Source organism: Columba livia, chromosome 3 (genome assembly GCF_036013475.1).
Source record: "Columba livia isolate bColLiv1 breed racing homer chromosome 3, bColLiv1.pat.W.v2, whole genome shotgun sequence".
Lineage (NCBI taxonomy): Eukaryota > Metazoa > Chordata > Aves > Columbiformes > Columbidae > Columba > Columba livia.
The window spans coordinates 41,657,456-41,675,106 of NC_088604.1; the positions used below are offsets into that span (position 1 = coordinate 41,657,456).

General features: G+C 36.3%; 1 protein-coding gene across 5 annotated transcripts in view; it reads left to right on the forward strand.

The window, feature by feature from the left end:
* Positions 1–17,651, forward strand: part of FUT9 (fucosyltransferase 9) — a 108,738-nt gene that overhangs the window by 6,758 nt on the left and 84,329 nt on the right. Inside the window, exon 2 of one of the 5 annotated variants that reach the window (XM_065056546.1) lies at positions 5,599–5,705. The exons of the other annotated variants lie outside the window; for them this stretch is intronic. The gene's annotated coding sequence lies outside the window, so the exon portion shown is untranslated. The remainder of the gene's footprint in view (positions 1–5,598; positions 5,706–17,651) is intronic. 5 annotated transcript variants of the gene reach the window in all.

Below are 17,651 nucleotides of genomic sequence, written 5' to 3' on the forward strand. Positions count from 1 at the left end.
GAGATTTATAAAGTCTCAACTTTGAAGGACATCGTAACTTAAAACACATACTTCCTTCAAATTGATTTTTTTTTTTTCATTTAGGAAATGAGTGTGGGGTTTTTAAATACAGAACTTACTTTTAAAAAAAAGTATTAATCTAGCACCTTTATTTATTTTACTTTTACCTAATGAAGTAATCCTATTGAATATTTTCTGGAGTTCAATTGTGTATCAACTTATGTCCTAAAGCATCTAGCTGACCTTAAAACATTAATCATCATTTTTCATATTAAAATACACAAATTAAAAATCTGAACAAATGACAGAGGCAGACTTCTTTGTGATTAGTAAAAAAAAAATGGTATCAAATGTTGTATAATGTTCACATTTGACTGTTGATTAGTGTGCTTTACTTGTTAAGAGAAAGTGTAGCTCAAATAATCTTTAAGAAAACAAACAAAAAGCACATAGAGTCAAAAACCACAATTAGAGTCATTTAATACATTATGTCTTTCTCATTGATTTCAATTCAATTCAACTCAAGTTGAAAATTTAAAGTACTTTGGTAGAAAACTGCTCACACTTATCACTAAGCATCTTGTTTACATTTTTGTCTTTACTTTTCCCCACAGTTCCTTCTGAAGCTTTTTTCACCCATTGTTTTCACCCCAGATGGAGACACTGTGTATGAGTTCAAAATAGTTTTAAATTGCTTCAGAATAATTAAGCAGCATTAACTCCCTGTATATCCACCGTCTTTCTTCAGATGAATCACCACATCTTAGGAAGTCAGGTACCAACAGCATTACACAGAGCAGATTACTAACCAAGGACAGATGGATGCAGGTGGCAAGTGGACCATGCCAGACACCATTGGGTAAAGCAGGCCCATAAAGCAACAAAACCAGTTTTCTCTATTTATCAGGGTGACATTTCAGAGGGTTTTGAAATTACAAGTATCCCCTTTTGAAATGAAAAACAAAAATTTAGAAGTCCTTAAAAAAAAAAAAAGATATTTCCCCAAATTGTTTTGTAGAGACTGAAATGTACAATATTTTAAAACACATCTCAACATATCAGAAACAATTTGAATATTTCTTTTTTTTTCGTGTTTTTCTTTCAAATCAAGACTTCAGCAAAATTATTTTAGTTTTGTGGAATATTGCGTTTTTAGTGGAACTGCATATTCCAACAGAATAGGATTTTAGGGAAGTTTCTCCAGTGGCTTAAACTATAGAAGAAGAAAGACCTCCCTTATAATTAAGGTTATGCTGAATGAAGGAATCAATCCTGAAATGGTTTGGGTAGATGCAGAGCTTTAGGAATGTGTGTATTCCAATAAACTGGATGACTGTGTAAATCAAGTTACTCATGTGAAAAGTACGGCGACTTTATCAGAATTGAGTCTTCACTAAACTTTGGCAAAGCAGTGGATATCTTGTCTTAGAGGGAGAGGACAGAACTGATGGTAGAACTTGATTAGAATTTCTCCATAAAAAATGTTTTCCAATAGAAATAATCCCTGCTTTGAAATTAAAAGTGGCATTAGTTTCAATCAGTAGTAGAAGATCCCTAATTTAATTTGAAACATTGAAAACCAAGAACTTTTGAAATTAAGAATTTGAAATCAGATATATTTTATGGTCACTACTGCTGAATATTCCATTTAAATAGAATGGGAGAACATCCAACTACACTTAGAAAGCAATCAAGCTATTATTATTGCTTGTATTGTTATGTTTGGAATAAAATTTATCAGCTAAACAGCAAAGGCTATCAACGTAAGCTATACCAATTTTACCATTTATTTAAGCTGGCAATACAAGATTTTCACAAACTGACTGCTTAAGACTATTATTCAGCAGTTCTAAATACCCATGGTTTAAAGGCCAATGTTTAAGTATAATGAAGTAAGCTTGCTCTGACACAAATGCTAATTAGTTTCTTGCAACCAGCAGACTTAAAATAAATTTTTAAGCAACTCAGTTTAGATGAATGGAGAAGGAAATTGCAAAAATATCCAACAAATGCCATTTTTGAGCGTAACAAATTTGGTAATTCTAGAACTTGCAACCATTAGGAGAGTTTCAAGTGAGAATGCTTACCTCAGACAACAATCACTTCAACCACCTATGCTAAGAGATGACTGATGTCCTACATTAAATATTAGCACTGATACCAGTGTTGCAAAGGAAGGAGTCAAACTTCATTTCCCAGATACTCTCCCTGTCTCCACTGTAGCGGCTTCCTGGCCACCCTTGCAGTACAGAGCACAGAGGGAGCAAAGGTAAGACCAGCTGCCTCCCCAGCAAAGCTTCCCCAGGGGACACAGCCAAAATTCCCTGTTACCTGACCTCGCTGCAACCACATGCTCTGTACCTGCCTTCCTGCACCTGCTTCCCTCTGCACCTGCTGGGCCTCCAGCACTGAACCATATGCCTTCTTGCAGAAAGCTGATAATACTTGAGATTCTAATTAAAAAATATTTAAGGAAAAAACAATAAGAATATTTAAAAATAACATTTAAAATGTTTTGGTAGTTAGAAATCACATAGCTAGATACAGTGTGTTTCCTTAAGGCCTCACTGAGATGAAGAATCTTCTTTGTACAGCTATCTCATGGCAGGCAAGTGCAAACAGCTGAGAGCATTGGTATTGTTAGAGCAATCATAATGAACAAAAACATTGACAATAATAAATATATCTGGTTTTTAATTCTTTCCAAATGAGAAGTTTAAGTTTTTCATGACAAGTAGTACAAATAGTTTGTGAGAAGGAATTCCAAACTGAGTGCATGTTGGAGTGAAACACAGCAGCATTGCTATGAAACTTGGGGCTGGGAATTTTTACCCAGTTGATAATACACAGCATAAGCCTGGGTGTAATTTAATGTCATGCAATCAATGAAATAAATACGAAAATGGTTGGTATGTGTGAGTGCATATAAAGTACAGTATGAATTAGTCAATTCAGTAAAAGTAAAGTAGTTAAGGAAGTAGTTGACCAAAAGCTGTGAACCAGAACAGTGGGTAACCAAAGAAGATACCAGCAGTTACCATTTTTTCACATTTATAAGATGTGGTTACAAAATGTGGAGACAAATGCCAGTCTTAGAAGTACAACTTGAAACTGGGAGACTACCTGTTATTAAAATAGGTTACTTCATCCCACATCAACTTGACACGTTCAAATAGGCCTACATTTAACTAGCTTTCAAATCACCACATTCCTCTCAATCTCCACTAGCTGTGGAGACAATTCACTTTATCCAACAATTTTGTGGCCATATTATGCAAGGTATCGGTCACTAAGGAACAAATTCTGTTTTCCTTAACACCTAAGATACACTGGGAAAAAAATGTTACACCTCTGCTGTGTAGTTAGCATTGAAGCACTCAGCCATGTGAAAATATAATTTGTTTATGGGTGATCTTACGGTTTCACCAGTTTTCTGGTGGAAATCATTGTGTCATAACCATATAATTTTTAAGTATATATATATATGTGCACTTACATAGGAACATACATATATATATATATATATATATATATATATATACACACACAGATACATATATATATACATATATACTCCTATTCCTCCTGGTTCACAATAGCAATTGAACTCCTCAGGTACCCTACATGGTTAAAATCCTCCTACCTGAAAGTCAGCTTTTTTTTTTTTTTTTCCCCTAATAGAGCAATTTCCTGTGGTGTATTTATGAATTTATCTCTTTTCCTGAACTTTGTTGGATTAGCCCAATTTATGATTCTTTTTGCTCGCATTACTATGCAGATAATATTTGTTCCTTTCACTGGGTTGTTATAGACTAAGCCATTTTGATGTTTGTGCCCCATTTTTGTAAGTGCTTAATGCTGTGTAATGGTTATGGATTATCTGTAGTTTTCAGGTAAGTAGGAAAAATTACTCCAGAATTATGCCTCTCTGAAGGTCAGAGATGCACAGCCAGCTATGGGAGCTGAGGCACCAGGTTCTCAGTCTCCAGGTCTAGCTGTGTCTCCTCCTACAGCACAAAATTGGTTTAGTACAGGTTTTCTTCAAAATATGGAGAACACTTTTGATGCCACAAAGGGAAGGTAATACATGATAATCACAGGCTATTCCAGCAGCAGTGGAAAAAGGCTGGTATAGACTTGAGAGAATAGTCGCTTATCAGTTTAGATAGTAAACTAAGCTGGTATATTTATTTTTAAGCTTCCTACAAAGCTTTCCTTAACTTCTGTGACACTTTCTTCCTGCCTTTGTTTCTTTTATTCCTTGGATTTGTTTTATTTCAGTTCTTACTTTCCATCTTTTCCTTTGCGTCATTTTCCAAATTATCACTTCTTACTTGACTATTGAAAAGTTATTTTGTTTGCCCCAGAAAAAAAGGGGGAAATTGAAGTTTTCACTAACAATTTTCTGTGATGTTTGAGGTCAAAATCCACACAGACTTACAGCTAAGTATATTAAGAGTTTTAGGCAGCAGAAATGTGACTTGGATGTATTTGTCTGTATTAGCAAGTAATTCAGCACAATAGGAGTGGACTGGTAGATCAAAGCAGCTGGTGCTGAGGTCCTTATATTTAAGGTATGTGATCAATGTGGTTTACCACGGTCTAGGTTTAGTTTGGTCTCTCGGACCAAATGTTGTTACCCTGCATGTAGTTTGAGGCTGTTCAAAGGGCTAATTAGTTCAGATCCTTTTGTCCCCACTGCAGGTTATAGTACGTTTGGTACAGACTGTAAGCAGAACTTCCAATTTACTTTGCTTGAGAGGAAATCTAATCAATGCACACCAAAACTGCTTTGCAAACCAAGCCAGTGTATGGTAATAGGAATTTACTGCAAACCCACACTACTTCTTCCAGTCATATGGCAGTGCAGTCTCCTGGGCTCTGAAGAGCAAACCAGAACACCCATTGCCCCAGAGTTGCCCATTCCTAACTCAATATTTAGCCTTAAAATTTTTATTTGTGTATTTCCCCAGAAGATCCTTAAGTCTTCTAAAGACTGAACAAGCTCAAGAGCTGTGTAAATCTTTGATCATGCCAGCTCATGGACCAAGGCACCCATTCCTTGGGCAGCTCTATCAGGCACTGGGCTAGAGAGGCATCCACCTCTTCTGCATGGGCCAGTAAATATTTAGTTCCCCCAGTATGATCAGGTAGTGACACGGTTCTTACAGGTGTGGCCAATGTTTTGTCTCAGAACAGTCTCTGGGAGTAGCAGGTTGCACTTCCACAGCCAGAGCAGGGAATCAGCAAAATTGAACCCAAACTGCAAATATGTTTATGGACAGCAAATCTCATCACTGTATTATTAGGGGACCAACAGCACATCTTTCTTTTTTTTTTTTTTTTTCCCTAAACTTTAACCTTATTCCATCTCTTTTTCTCTTCCATCTAGTTTCTAAAACTAATTTTTAAAAAGGTCTACTTTGGTGACATGATCTAAAGTCTGGATGGGTAGATGCATATCCTTCAAATACTAAACAGGGTGTTTAGCTTCTGGCTGGGTGAAATTTAAAACAGACTTTGTGATTAGCATTCCCCTCTGTATCAAACTGCCTGTTCAGTGTTGTGACTTTACGTTGCTCTCTGCTCTGTGTGTAGGTCGCCTGCTACTCAGTCTGGGTACCTTTCTGGGGGATGGTGTCCAGCTTATAAACACTTAAATGTGGATGCTTCATCTAACGTGGGGACAAGACACCAAAACTGAAGTAATTACTTTCTCTGCCTTTTTGTATGCAACATCAAGCATTGCAATGTCTAACTGACAGGTACTTCATTTCTAAAAAACTTGTTCTTTACCCTGAGTTAAGATTCCCGTGAAAAGTATAGGAGAAAGATGGGTAGGAGAGGGATTCAGAGAAATGAGCAAGCAGAAGGAGGGGTAGCTTCAAAGAAATATGACAGAACAGTAATATACCTACAACCTACACCTTAAAGGCATCTACTTTCAGCACTGAAAGTAAGCATATAAGCCAGACCTGCCTCTTCTCCAAAATAATTAGAACACGCTGCTAATTGATGCCCAAATATCCAGTAATTAGAGCACTTACCATTTAGGTGGATGACCTTTTTAAAACATATCCACACTTCTGAGCTGGAGAAAAAATTGCACTGACAGGGACTTTCAGGTCAGAAATATGCCCTAACTTCTGACTAAATGGTTATTTTGGGATGAAGTGAATGACTTTCTCCTCTTGAAACTTTGCCAGTTTGGATAATTGATTAAATAGCTAATGGAGGAGGAACTTAAACCTGACCCCCTTTCTTCACAGAAGAGTGGACTATCTTTGGTCTGTGGAGTTAATTGCTAGCTATTTGGCTGAATAAATATTTAAAAGCAAACTGAACAGTTCCAAGAGGAGAAAATGAAAAAGTTGTCTTACCAGATAATAAGTACCTTCTGGTTAATAGGAACCTCCTGGGAGGCAGACACCCTCAAATCTAATCCTCTGTCAAGCATGTTCTCAGAAAATGTACCAGTTCTCTCTGCAGGATGAGGCTGCTGCCTCTTGCAAGAGAGTTTGCACTCTGAGAACCTTGGCAGGGTCAGGGCTCAAGGGACCTGGCATGTGAGCACCACCAACTTGGACATATGGGGCTGCAGTTGCATGAGGGCTGGAAAATGTTAGCGGTGTCTGAATGCTGAACTTAGCATTGTCCCAAGTGGCAAGTAAATCACCTGACAGGCTTTATCTTTAGGCTTCATTTTAGGGTGTTAAAAAGCAACACTTAGGAGTCATTAGAAATACAGAGAGGTATAATAACAGAAACTTTCAGCAAATCAAACATTTTATAAAAAGTACATAATGGCCAGTTTGAGAAACTGAAAATCTCTCTCCTTTCACATAACAGATACAGTGTAGTGAGCAATAATGTAGTTCTCTCACACTACTTCACCACTTTGTTTCTGTTTGTTGTTAGAAGGTATTCAAGTCTGTGGCAAAGGCATAAAATAAGTTAATGTCCAAGGCAGAATAATGTGTTAGTTTAGGGAATTATGCTTAGGACAAAAGTAGATATTTGTAACTTTCCCATAGATACTAATTTCTGATAGACTGTTTACTCAAAAAGATCTTTATTTTACCAGTCCTTTGCTGCTCTTCATATTTAAGATTTTTAAGTCTTCATGGCAGATACTTTTATTGTTTGCTCTTGTGTCCTTGAAAGCAACTATATGCTAACACAATAACTCAATATAATTTAGTTTTTACACCTTATTTTACAAAACAAACCCTTACATAAGTTTCTGTAGCACTAAAAGCCTCGCCGATGTCCTTATTCAAGGCAAATTAAGCATTCATACTCCCTAATGCTCCTTGAGCCATTATCGAGTCATAGATATGATTTTATTGAAAGCCCTAATGTTTGTCTTAAGTTTTCTCTGGTATGGATAATGGAAGAGAACAAACCATTGAAATTTATTGCTCCTTGTTTTGGCTGAAACCTTTCTGAAGCAGGACTACCTTGAAAAGAGCATTAGAATTTCCCAGACAATTATTTTGTCAGTGGCTGCAAATGTGCTGTTGGTAGGCAGGCAGTAGTCTGTCTTATTAACATTTTATGACCTTCTCCAATCCAAAGAGAAGTGTTTTCATGCAAAAATTTTATCTAAATTGTAACAAATTGGAAAATATTATTTTTCTAATGATAATGTGTCATTTCATGGTTGCAGGTATAATTCCTCTTGGATGACTAGCCTGCAATTTTTTGATAGACCGGTTTTGACTTGGATTCTTCTCAGATTTACAGTCCAGTGACTAGGATATATCTATTCCACAATATCTTGATTTCACAAATTGTTTTTAGGTTTATGTCTATTTCTGAGTTCTGGAAAGGCTAGATTTTATTTCTGAAACATAGTTATGCCAGATGTGCCGTAGATTTGCCACTGTTTCCTGTTAGAGTCAAACCTGCAGCTACTGGTCGGTTGCACATTCATACACCTGGGAAAGTGAACTTCAGGTATTTGCTTTTTGAAATCGCTGAATTTTCTTTAAAGGCAGTCAGTGAATCTAGAGATGTGCCCTTGACTGTGAACTAGCTAATTTAAAAGACAGCCTACACTTCAGTGTGAAGCCACTTGAAATTTTAGGTTTAAGTACAGATATGGCAATGTATTTTTATCTCTGTATTTTTTCTCTTTTCTTTGGCACTAATAATCTACACTTTTGGCTCTCATCTTCTGTATTTTCCCAATCTTCTTCAGCCATATTTTAGCACTCAGAGTCATGATCCTACTTGTAATACTGTAATCAGCCCAAAGTTGTCAGCCTGGGATGGTTCAAAATGTACTCATAGGTGGTTTTTCTCTCACGTAAGTCTAGCTACCAAAAACTAAGCTAATCTTCAAGACTCCCTCTGTAGTTGTGAGAAAGACATCTCCAGAGAGCAATTCATTATGCTTTCTGGACATCTGTCTTAGAAAAGGATGGATTACACTGTGAAAGTACTTGTCCTTCTATATAAGAGAGAAGCTATAAAGGAGTTTCAACGAGTACCATGGAGAGTATGTCTAACTTTTTTAAAAAGTACGACCACATTATTTAAGACTATAAATTATTTTTATATAGGATTCTCAGTTTCCAATATCATCACCTGTGTCTGACTTGAGCGATGTGTAGAGAAGAGGAAAGGAGCCAACAGGGCTTGCTGTGCTACCCCTGCAGTTGGGAAAGCAGAGGAATACAATACAGAGATATTTGAGCTGGCAGCACAGACGCCATTGTGGTACTAGGAGCAGCATAGCTGTGTTCGTGCCACACTGCACACCGAGTTAAAAAATGCTGCTGAAACCAGCTGAATTCACTGGCACAATACCTGATTTTTTATCAAATTTGTTTATAGCCAATAGACAGTAGAACACTCTATATGTTTAGCAAGTTTCTTCCGGTTTACCACTTTCTTCAAATTTCTTACTTGGTTTTGAACAAATCATCACAAAAATTCAGACATCTTGTACAAGCCATTTTCTGATACAGAATATATGCTTTCCTGAGAAGCAGTACAATAATTCATTTTGTCCTGCCATTTCTACATGTATATACATCTATATTAAGGAACATGTCAATCAGGGACAGAGTGAGAACATCTTGATACTCATTTCTAGAGGAGTAGTAGTAATGCAACTTAATTTAATTACAGAAAAGTCCTTTCATTAATTTATCTGAATGAATACAAGCTGAATGCTAACAGAAGAGTGCATACCATTAATTACTGCTAAAATGAAAGGATACACAACCTAAATTTGGCAATGAATGCTCGCAGCACTCTTCCAAAGATTTTCTGAAGCTGTTCATGACATATCAGTACTTCTTTTTAGAACTGCAAGGCTATGGAGGATAAAAATGCAATCTTCTCTGAAAGCCTGTAAAGCAAGTCTGACTTTCAGTGCAGTGATTATCATTTTGCCAGCTAAATGGATGTCATTTAAATTAGACCCTGTAATATTACTGCTACATACTGTTTTATTTAAGGGGAAGTATTTTGACTGGTGGAATCAAATGTGTCTTCACCAAAGGAAATGTCTTTTACTTTGGGATGGAGACTGTTCCCCATTTTGATTTATTGTTTTTTTTCACAAGGATTGCTGTAAGTTGTCTCACCAAAATGTCCTTCTAGTTTGGGAATTTAATACCTATGCATAAGGAAATCATAAACCAATGAAATGTAGGTCTCAATAACTTTATCACTGTTATTCCTAGCAGAGATGAGTTGGGAGTTGATCTGCTGAGAGAGAATCACGGGTGCCCCTTCCTGTGAACTGTCACAACAGCATGAACATTTGAACTTTATCTACTTCCCTAACTTGTCTGTGCTCCAAGAGAAGAGCATGGAGACAGCAGGTTTGAGATCCAGCTCTGTTTTCTTGGAATAAAAAGTTGACTTCTGTTCCTTTCGTATATACACAAGTCCTTTTCTGGACTTTCGGGTTAAATGTAACAAGGCACACGCAAAAAATCGAACTAATATTGGTTTTATAGCAGCAATGCATTTACATCCACTATACTCTTAGAATATCACTGTTTAATTTCCCTACACCTTATGGGCACATGAAAGAGGTCTTGATAATTTATCTCATTATTTATGGTATGTGCTGTGAATTTTTTCTATTAATGTTCCAACTTAGAAAATTAGAGCATTGTGTGAAAATCTCAAATAACATTAGACAGAAAAAAAGAGAAACCTAGGAACATACGCAGTACACTCCCATACTTTGATTATCATATGCTTGGGCAGGTAGTACTATTGACATTGGTGTGACTGCTCACTGGTAAGAATATAAATCAGGGTGAGTAATCAACATGGAAACCTCTAATGCTGTAATTACAATCTTTTGCAAAGTAGTACTCCCCTTGACTGCTCATCTTCTTTCTTAATACCTAAAGCTAAGCTTTACACTTGAACCCTAGGTTAGTCTGTGTGTCTTTCTTTTACATTATAGGGTGTGGGGAATGGGTGATGCTGACTCATTACGATTTGATGCCATGAGCTGCAGCTTTCCCAGAGCAGCTGCTTTTTCTAACAAACATAAAGCTCTACACTAGGCCTTTGATTTTCCGAATATTTTACTTGCTCATTAGGTCTCGCTCTTTGTAGATTACCGCTTCATTCATTGTACTTATTCTACTGTATGATCCCAGATGGTCAAGTATTTTCATCTGCGTTTTCTATTTTGCTTTTGCAGAAGTTGCTGAAAGTTTTGATCAGCATGAGTGGATGCAGGTTTAAATTATAATTTAAGAAAATAATGGGAGAAAGGGGTGTGAATCACTGGGTGCTCAACTGTTAACAAAAATTGTGAGAATGGTGGGGCAGAATACTAGAGGTGCACAATTTTTTGCTGCACTTTTGAGACCTGAATCTTGGAATCATAGAATCATTTCGGTTGGAAGAGGCCCATAAGGTCATTGAGTTTGACCAGTTCAAATCAGTACGATGAAGAGCTAAATCAGTATTATGAAGAGCTAAAGGTCTACACGTGAGCACATGTCACTTGCTGGAAATTGTTCCTCTGAATATCGCTTTCACTTGGAAAATGCTCAAGTCCTTGGCAGTGTACTGCTAACATTCATTCTGAGCCCTCCATATGGACAGAGACGGTATTGTTTAATATCTTGTGCATCTGATGATTTCCCTCTTTCACAGGAGAGTTTCTTGTTTGAGTTTTGCCTAAGAAAAAAGGGGTAGTAGTATTTCTGTCACTTATGCTTCATGTTTACTAATTTATTTTATCACCAGTCACAATGGATTGTATCTGAATTTTAGCTTTATGGGCTTTTTTTACTGTTTTAGAGACTTGTGGCTCCATGAACATTTGTATATTCTTCATTTATTACCAGTGCTGTACCGTAACAAATTAAATATATTAACTACTTGATATTTTTAGAAATTAGTGACATTTACACATTTTTCCTGGTAGTAATACCCACAAAGAGTAATCATTCCCATTTTGAACTTTATTCCCATTCTACTCCCTAGACCGCGGTATTCTAAAGACTTATTAAATCAGCGATTTCATGGAAATAGGAAATACAGAAATTTCTTTATTTGTAATATTTTCAGGAAAACTTTTTAAAAAAATTTATCCAGTTTGCCAGATTTCAGGTCACACTGTCTTTGATATTTTTAGGTTTTATTTAGATTCACAGGCTCTTTTTTTTCTCTCTCTCTTTTTTTTTTTTTTTCTTTTTTGGTAAATGGATTTTTGAAGTAGGAAATATTCATTTAATATGATACCTGCCTAGTTTCTAGCCTAGCAATGTGTCCTCTACATGACTCAACGATCACTGTACTCTTTTTGTATTATATCTATTGAAGGATCATCAACTGACTTTATGCAATTAAATATAGATTTTTAGATAGATATCACCCTTCTGGTACAAGACTGGGGAAGTCCTCGAAGAATCTTGAGCATTAACATCTTTTTGTGAGCCAGTGCATAAGAACGCCACTGCATGAGATTCAGAATATAAATGCTGGAGACCAGACTTCAGAGTAACTGAGGGAATATTCAGTTTCAATATGCATTTGAAAGATTTTATCTTCTTACATACTAGTCGTGATTTGCAATTAACATAATTTTGTTCCTGACCTTGTCAAACACAGGGTGTTTCAAAAGGAAGGACCCAATTTCAAAGCAGTGTATTTCATGATTTGCAGCATGTTACAGCTACACAAAAAATTACAGTTTAATGAGTCATCAAGTTTTAATAAACTTTTAGTAACCCTAATGCTCTATGTTCCCTCCACCTGCTACACAGACAACATTGAGATGGTAGTTAAATTCATCCCAAATGTTTCAAATTTGGTCCATCTTTTTGAAATGCCCTGTCATCAAAGGAAGCATGTTTTGCATCATATTCTTCCTGTTATTTCAGTTTGGTAGTCTTCCGTTCAGGGAGCCTTGCAAACGCATAGAATAAGTGTTGGACCTCTAGGAAATACCTTCACAGCATCATTCCCATTGCTCTGTGTAGCTCAAATGCCATGTGGAAGGTTGGAGCATTCAGAGAAAGAACCAATCTTTGCTATCCTGAAGATTTGCTACTCCTTGCTGCTTTGAAGCTGGTACTGGTGGGTACTGCTGGTACTGGTGGGTCACAGTCACCAGCAGGAGCCAGCACAGCTCCTCCAGGTGTCCTCTGGGGCTTCTCTGCAGACACCCATCAGCTGGGGCTGTCATGTGGAACTCGGCATAGAGATGAAGGGCGACGTTTTAACCTCACAGTCCGTCACTAGCACCATGCCAGGCTCACAAAATAGGCTCAGAAGTTCTGGAATAACAGGTCTGCTTCTTCACAGGGATCACAGAACCAGCCTCTGTATATATACCTGGTTTCAAAGCGAGTGAAAAGGCCCCAGTAACAAGGAATCTTGATCATCTGGTGTTCACACCAGTTGAATAAAATTGCTTTGTAAACTATTTTCTAATTAAGGAAAAACATTTTTTCCCAAAACCGAAAGAAGCCACATCCCCATATTCCTAGCCAATATATTCCACAATTGACATTTGCCATCTTGGTTATACAGTTTAAGGGAACTTGACTGTTGTATTCAGTGTCATTCAACTTCTGTGTATTACAGACTATTTGCTTTCTCTGTATTACACCATAATATAATTATCATTCCATTCTCCAGAACTTGCCAAGTCTTAGTAAAAGCTATACATTTCAGGCCTTGAAAATTAAGATAATTTTTATGACTGTGTCAAGATGTGGTCATTGAATAAGAAAAATGAGTTTTTCTTCTTATAGATGTATAGTGAGTGCTAAATGAAACTCAGTTACGCTGAATATGCATATATTTACTTTAACTACTGTGAATTTTTGTACAGATATAATTAGATCTTTAATGCTAATTTTAGAAAATTGCTTGGGTATGGTCAGCATAATCTATTTTTTTATCAGCACTTCAAATTTATTCTGACTTTGATTCTTACTATCTCTTTACAGCAACAATAATTTTTATTTATTTAAGAAAGTAATTAAACTCAGTTCAGCATCTCTTTTTGGAAGTAGAATAAAAAGCTCTTGCTGTGAGACTAAATGTTTGCCATTTATTTTCTGGGTGAAATTATTGCAGTAATGATTAAGAAGGCATTTTTTAGCTCTAACTTTCCAACTTGCTCATTTATACAGATAGTATTATTAAAAAAAAACCAACAATCCGCAACAGTTTCTTACAGAGTTCCTTCTGAATGGTGACAGTTACTGCTGCTGTTCACATAGGCTGTTTTCCAAGACCTTAAACTTCACTGACTGATAGAGAAGAAAAGCAAATACAGCTTCAATGATTAAAAGAACAGAAGCTGTCTTACCCTTCATCTGTGCATTAATAGGTTTTGAGGGGCTTTGGCTCTTTTTTTTTTTTTTTTTTGCAAGGAATAGAATTTGTAGTAAATACAGTCAAGTTTATGATGTGACTCTTGGGTTTTTAGAGCTTTTATAGTTCAACTTGGACTCCTAAAATTTTACTGTAGTTGGATGATTATGAACATATCTGCTTTGCCATTTTCTCAGGGAGGTGGCATTTTCCTGGCCTAACGAAGGTTTGGTTTGGTTTGTCTGCTTTTTAAGAAGACTGAGAGAAACTCAGTGAATGGGAACTTTATATCCAAGAGGATTTATCTCTTTATGATTAAAGATTTTTATCAGTAAGAAATTACAGTGAACTTATAATTCAAAGTGGATTATTTAATGATCTTTCAATTCTGTGCTGAGATGTAGGGATAAAAAGATTTTTTTTACTGGTTAAAAATAATGGCAGCATGTAACAGAGCAAAAATGTTCATTCTGAAAAGGGTCTTAAAGAAAACAATTAAAGACATAAAAAATGAAATAAAACAGTTTTATGCTTAGCAAAGAGGGAGAAGAAATGAGAAATATTGAAGACTGCAACAGCCACTGCAGATAAATTGCTGAATACACAACATCTGAATTATCAAAATAATTTCTAAATGTATTTCCAGTTCAAGAAATAGAAATTGCCCTTAAAATTAGTAAGAAAGGAAAATAGATCTATAAAAAAATCGATCTGGTAGCATAAATTCTAAGTGTGAAATGATTTATTAAGATATTGGTGCCACATGCCTAGCTTATATAGCTCAGTTTCTGAAGTATAGAAGTGCAAATGTCCCCCAAATTCCAGTAAAAAACTTCCTTCTGATGGTGGTCACACATTAAGTACTTGAAAAGACTGAGCTGGGCTTTGTTTGAAAAAAAAAGAAAGAAAACAAGTGTGACTGGCAGCAAAAGTGGTCACATTCCCATATTTTATGGCAGATTCACCCAAGCTGCCTCATTCTAAGAGGGAACTTTACTTTCCCTTCACCCTTCCTGCTTTTGAGAAGCGGATCATAACCTACAGGATAGTCTCATTTGCTCTCCCAAGTTATGCATGAGACAACACTTGTTTCAAATATCAAACAATGAATGGATGCTAGTTACCTCACTGTAAATACATTGTTTATTTGTTTTTCCATTGGGAAAAACTAAATCTGTTTTACGCTAAAAAATACGTTGTTCCTCGTTAGGGAAAAAAAAAAAAAAAGGAAGTGGGTGCTGTCAGGGGATGAGACCAGACACAATTTCTGGTCAGATGTCCATCTTTCATGTCTATACATATGGACCAATGGCAGGTTAAAGTGAAGGCTGTTTTCTTTGCATGTACAGAGTTTGATGAGTTGAAAATTCCACACCAAACCTCTGTGGGGATCTGCAGTGTGTGAAGTGTATTCATGGGGCTAGAAAGAACTTCCAAGTTCAGGAATCCCATCACACAACTCAGCATATTACTCTTTTTCAGAAAATCTAATAGGTCTTGTCTACTCAAATATATTTAAAGAAATCGTACATAATAAATCCAAAATTAACTTGGTAAACTTCTGAAAGCAGTCAGAGGCATCACTTTTTCCATTAAGAGAAATAACCAGACTTTCAGATTCTGTATTAAATTGTTGCTGAAGTATTATATTACACGAAAAACTGCAATTTTTGTTTGTGTGTTTCATCTTGATGACATTAAAAGTGAATGAGACTTAAATTACATAGATAAAGTTGAGGAAGAGGAAGAGACAGTCTTCTCTCTAGGGAATCCAGGCGATCTGTTAGAATCTGTTCATGCTTCAATTTAAGGATTATCATTGTCAGACAGGAGGGAGCTGATACCAAGAGTTGTAATTATTGTGTCCTGGTCAGGAGTACTAGGAAAATGTTACACTGACCGAAGAAAGGGATGTGGGAAGAAATCTCCAAACAAAGTCATCATGCTTGAGATTTTATGTTTCAGCTCCTTGCAACAGCATCTAACTCTATAGGGCTAAGGCTGGCCAAACAAATTAATGAATAATCAAAATAATTTCCACTAGCTCTATTCAAAGCCAAATATAACAGGTGGAGGATTGTTTCCTCTTAATCCTAAATGAGCAGCCAAATTAGCTCAAGGCGGGGGCTGTGTTTGGATACCGAATTAGATAAAATAATAATTCCAAAGTCTTAACTTAATAGGAAAGACACATAATTTTTATCTTTTCAATGTCTCTTCTGCACTTATGACATTTTTTATCTTTCTTTCTGTGCCTTTTTAAATGATCGTAGCATTAAAAGCTAAGAAGAGAAAATATCACATCATCTAGCCTGACCTACCCTCTTTTATTGTTTGATATTCAGCTTCATTATCGCCTGCCTTTAAATGGTCAATGCTAAAGCCTGTAACTGATCACTCTTGCTTTCAGCTTGGGAAATCAGAAGCACTGTTACCGCATTCAGTTTTGTTCTGTTTTGCTGCCCTTAGTTGTCACTAGGTAAAGCTTTTCCCATTCCCAAGAAACGAAGCGCCTCCTGTGAATGGTTCCCTTATACAAGCTCCCTTTGTCTGAGGTCTTCTCACTCAGCGGAATCAGCAGTGTAATAAAACTGCCAATTTAATTTTTAGGAGGGAATGCTTGACTTTTTTAACAAGAGAGGAGCACTCAATGTTGAAACAGTCATGAAAGAAAAACTCTTTTCATGACCACTGGAATTAGCGGACAGGGACAGTGAGGGAGAGAGCAAGGGGTGGGAAACTGGCTTTCTTCCAAAACAAGAGAGAGCTACGTTTAAAGACATAATTGAATGATTTGGTATTACTTTGAAGAATTAATGCAGCATAACCTTTTTAAATGAATAAAACCTAAGTGTATAATAATTCCATATGAAAAATATATAATGTTTGAAGTATTAATGGATGAATTTACAAATATTTTAAACTGGAAAAACAGCGACAACAAAATTGTCATCTGGATTTAAAACTACAAACACATGTACACAAGGCCAATTATCTACAGTGAAGTAGCATTAGAAAAAGGAAATGAGAAAACTTAAAAAAAATAAACATCTTGTCAGCACCATGACTTCACTACTTGCTTAATAGAAAAAAGAGTGTTATCAGTTTTATTTCCTTTGAGGATAGGGAAGAAGCTATTATAATGCAGAATCCCTTGTGCCTAAGAGAGAGCTGAAAATAGGTTGAAAAATGTGTGGGAAAAGCAGGCACAATCAAAACCAGCTACTCTATTGAAACATTTCATTTTTTTAATATCCCAGCTAATGATACATTTTACACATTTTTCTGTTTACCTAAAGAAGCCACTAATAGTACTTTATGTAAGCACAGAAAGGAGAGAAACTGAATTATAGGTAGTTTGCAGAGAACTCAAATTCAATAATGGCTACATAATCATGCTTAAGGAAAGATATTCAAATCCAATAAAAAGGAGCATTCCTATAAATACTAAAAGTGTCTAATTAAGAGAGAATCACAGCTGAATTTATAACATACCCTGAAGGTTAAATATTGTTTCTTGTGCCTAGAAACAGACGTGGGAGTCAAAAAATAAGAGCTATTCATCATTGAGGCACAGTGAAACTTGTCAATAACAGCCTTGCAAAAGCCCCAACTTTCATCATCCTCATAACCAATGGCTGCATAATGTAGGATGATTAATGTGAAGTGTGTCTCCTGGGAATGAAGGTTTGTGGTTAGGGTAGGTAAAAGTGGCTGTCAAGTGACTGGTGATATTTATCCCATTTTAAGACACAATATTTTTCCCTTTTCACGAGCAGGCCTGGCAGAGCGGTGTGCTTCCAAATGTTGAAATCCTGCATGATGCTCAGACT